Source organism: Bison bison, unplaced genomic scaffold (assembly GCF_000754665.1).
Source record: "Bison bison bison isolate TAMUID 2011002044 unplaced genomic scaffold, Bison_UMD1.0 scf7180017864198, whole genome shotgun sequence".
Taxonomy (NCBI): Eukaryota; Metazoa; Chordata; class Mammalia; order Artiodactyla; family Bovidae; genus Bison; species Bison bison.
The window spans coordinates 3,953,351-3,957,580 of NW_011494770.1; positions in this window are offsets into that span (position 1 = coordinate 3,953,351).

A 4,230-nucleotide genomic window follows, 5' to 3' on the forward strand; every position below is an offset into this window, starting at 1 on the left:
GGATGAGATGGCTGGATGGCATCACTGACTCGATGGACGTGAGTCTCAGTGAACTCTGGGAGTTGGTGATGGACAGGGAGGCCTGGCGTGCTGCGATTCATGGGGTTGCAAAGAGTCGGACACGACTGAGCGACTGAACTGAACTAAAGTAAAGGATGATATGAAATAGGGGGTCCCAAACTCAAATTGCTGCAAGAACTCAGAAGGCAGACTAAATTAAGCACTGTGTGAAGTGATTGAGACAGTGAGACTGTGGTTCAACTGGGACAGTAAACAGTAGAGAAAGTTTTCATGTTTTATATTTTTATGTCATGATTTTCTGAGCAAATTTTAAGGGCCTTTGTAATCTGAGCTAAAAGAACAAGACTCGACATGAATTTATGAGTGATTACTTATTGTGAATTCCAGAGAGATTTACTTAGAGCTGTGGGGTTTTTTTAATGTCATAGAGCGATGCAATCCCCTCCCCCTATCCCCATCATCTCCCCCCCACCCACCCAATTCAGGACATCTGTGATGTGAAGCTGGAAACTCTAGTCTTATCTTCATGTCAATAAATTTATTTACATCCCAAAGAGTAAAAATCCAGGATCCTGCTCCTTTGTTCCTCAAGGAGAATTTGTTTATAATATGAAGCAAAAGATTTTACTTTGCCTCTCAGAATGGGAGAGATAAATAAATGTGCAGGTTGATTCTGGGGAGTGAGTTGCTCACCTACAGTAGACACTGTTTTGAGTAGGATGACATCTGGTTCTCACTGCATGGCCCAGGGATAAGAATTGGGACAGAGAGAAGATGGAATGATCATTTGCTGTAAGTAAATAATATTCTGCTTTGCTCCAGAAGCCGAGTATTGGTGTACAGGATAATATTAATAAATGTAGATATTAAAAACTTAAAAGGAATCTATACTCTACCTGGGCTTCCCCAATAGCAGGTAAAGAATCCACGTGCAATGCAGGAGACAGAGGAGATGTGGGTTTGATTCCTGGGTTGGGAAGATCCCCTCTAGGAGGGTATGGCAACCATCTCCAGTATTCTTGCCTGGAGACTCCCATGGACAGAGGAGCCTGGTAGGCTACAGTGCACGGGGTCACAAAGAGTCAGACACAACTAAAGTGACTTAGCACACATGCATACATACTCTACCAGCCCTGGTGACCAAACAAAACATGTCTATTGGCTGACTTTAGTTCATGAGCTGTGAGTTTGCAGTAACTAGTATTAGGTGTGTCCTGTCTTTTGGAAAGTGGGTTGTCATAGCATAATTTTAAAGACACCTAAAAGATCCCTGTTTCAGAGCCAAGTATCTTACTCTTCTTGTCAAGATTTCCAATGTCACTGTTGTTACACCGTCACTGTAAATCCATTGTTTTGTTACTTAGAAACTGTCTATAATGCTAAAATATCTCCAAAAATGGCTATCAGAATGCTGATATCTATAAACTAATCTGTTTACCCATCTTTACTCACAGCCAGCAAAGAACATCTGCTTGCAGATTAAAGAACCACTTACTGTGGTTCTTTAGGAACAACCTAAATGTTGATCAAAGATTGAGGTGGAGAGAAACCTTAAGCTGAAACCTTGTTAACCAAAGCAGTTCTAGTTATTCTCAAAGCAGAAGGACTCTTGTCTGAAAAGCAGTGAGAGGGTACCAGGCATTGGCGAGACACAGGAAAGCACTTCAAGAGGAAGAAACTCTGAAAGAGGAAGTTCAAGGCACCCAAGACAAACTGCATGCTTCTTTACATTGCTTGATTCTTGCTCAGCACAGTTTACCCAGCCCAGTGTTTTGTGGGATACTGAGAAATGTTTTCTAAAAACATGGTAGCTCTTCTTTATGGAACTGACCACACACTGGCTAGAAATTATGACAGGTGGGCTATTTTAGTTGCAAGAGACAGAGACTCTGATTACCTTAAGTGACAAAGAATTGTGGTGCAAATGTATGGGAAAGTCAAAAGAGGAAACAGCCACCAGTGAGGGGGTCCTTAGAGACCACAGTGAGGGAATACTGTTCAGGTACACAGCAGTGCTACAAAGCCTTGGGTTACTGCTGCATCTCCAAGGCTTGGGCCTCTTGTTTCCCTTCAACAAAGGTTCTTCTTTGCTTACTGTTCTAGTGCTCTATTTTCTGTCCCTGAGTTTCTCGGTGCTTCTTTTTTTCCTTTTCCCTCTTTCGCACCCCCTCTGTCCAGCCATCTTTCCTTCCACTATGGTTTACATCTCAGCTCTCTGAAAGAGCATTTATTTAACTTGGTCTGACACTGAGTGAGAAAAATTAATAGAAAACTTAATTAACTTGATTAAAGCTTAATTAACAAAAAATCCAACTGGCAATGACTTCAATCCATAGGATTTTATTTTACCTCCTATAACAAGAACCCAGAGGTAGGTGGTACCAGATACTGGTTCACCTGCTCAATGCTAACACCCAAATCTCAGTCTTTCTATTTTTTCTGGCCTTCCATTTTTAGCTGTTGGTTTTTCATCCTTAATTGTGAAAAACCAGCCTTATGATAGCTGCTGCAGATCCAGGCACCATGTGCCAACATTTAAGCCAAAAAGATTAGAGAAGGGTCAAAGCCAGCAAGCTCTCTTGTTGAATCTGCCTCACACACACACACACACACAAGCACGTGCATACACATGCTCGCAGACTTCTGCTTATGTCTCATGAACCAGAACTATGTCATATGACTATGCTGCTGCCACGAAGGTTCTGAAAGTGACTACTGAGATTGTATAGCCTCTGTAGTGAGAAGGAAACAAGAAGAAAGGTTATTAACTGTCAGGAGCCGTGTTAGGCATTACTGACAAAATGGAGGCACGGCCCCAACTCCCTCTCCTCATCTCACAGGCACAGTCCCGGGATGAAGGATTTAGGCCTTGTGATTCTGACTTGTTCTTTCCTTTCTTCAGTTGAGTTGGCTGAAAAGAATGTTAAGGTGCTTGAGAGAAGCATGAGAAAGCACAAAGCCTTCTGCAGTTGTGACCAGAAAATAATCTATAAAATAACCATTGACATTTGTTCAAGGATCTTTACAAAGAATGTCCCAGGATGAGCATGTAGGCCGCAGCTTGAGGCCATGGGAAGGATTATTATCTGAGAACTGTTTGTGAGGGGAATGTTTATGGCAAAATAAGTTTGCTGAGTTTAGGGTTTAGGATTAATTAAGGATTAATTAATAGTTTAGGGTTTAGGATTAATTAAGAAGAGAAGCGAAAAGCAAAGGAGAAAAGGAAAGATATAAACATCTGAATGCAGAGTTCCAAAGAATAGCAAGAAGAGATAAGAAAGCCTTCTTCAGCAATCAATGCAAAGAAATAGAGGAAAACAACAGAATGGGAAAGACTAGAGATCTCTTCAAGAAAACCAGAGATACCAAAGGAACATTTCATGCAAATATGGGCTCGATAAAGGACAGAAATGGTATGGACCTAACAGAAGCAGGAGATTTTAAGAAGAGATGGCAAAAATACACAGAAGAACTGTACAAAAAAGATCTTCATGACCCAGATAATCACGATGGTGTGATCACTGACCTAGAGCCAGACATCCTGGAATATGAAGTGAAGTGGGCCTTAGAAAGCATCACTACCAACAAAGCTAATGGAGGTGATAGAATTCCAGTTGAGCTATTCCAAATCCTGAAAGATGATGCTGTGAAAGTGCTGCACTCAATATGCCAGCAAATTTGGAAAACTCAGCAGTGGCCACAGGATTGGAAAAGGCCCATTTTCATTCCAATCCCAAACAAAGGCAATGCCAAAGAATGCTCAAAGTACTGCACAATTGCACTCATCTCACACGCTAGTAAACTAATGCTCAAAATTCTCCAAGCCAGGCTTTAGCAATATGTGAACTGTGAACTTCCTGATGTTCAAGCTGGTTTTAGAAAAGGCAGAGGAACCAGAGATCAAATTGCCAACATCTGCTGGATCATGGAAAAAGCAAGAGAGTTCCAGAAAAACATCTATTTCTGCTTTATTGACTATGCCAAAGCCTTTGACTGTGTGGATCACAATAAACCGTGGAAAATTCTGAAAGGGATGGAAATATCAGACCCCCTGATCTGCCTCTTGAGAAATCTGTATGCAGGTCAGGAAGCAACAGTTAGAACTGGACATGGAACAACAGACTGGTTCCAAATAGGAAAAGGAGTACGTCAAGGCTGTATATTGTCATCCTGTTTACTTAACTTACATGCAGAGTATATCATGAGAAA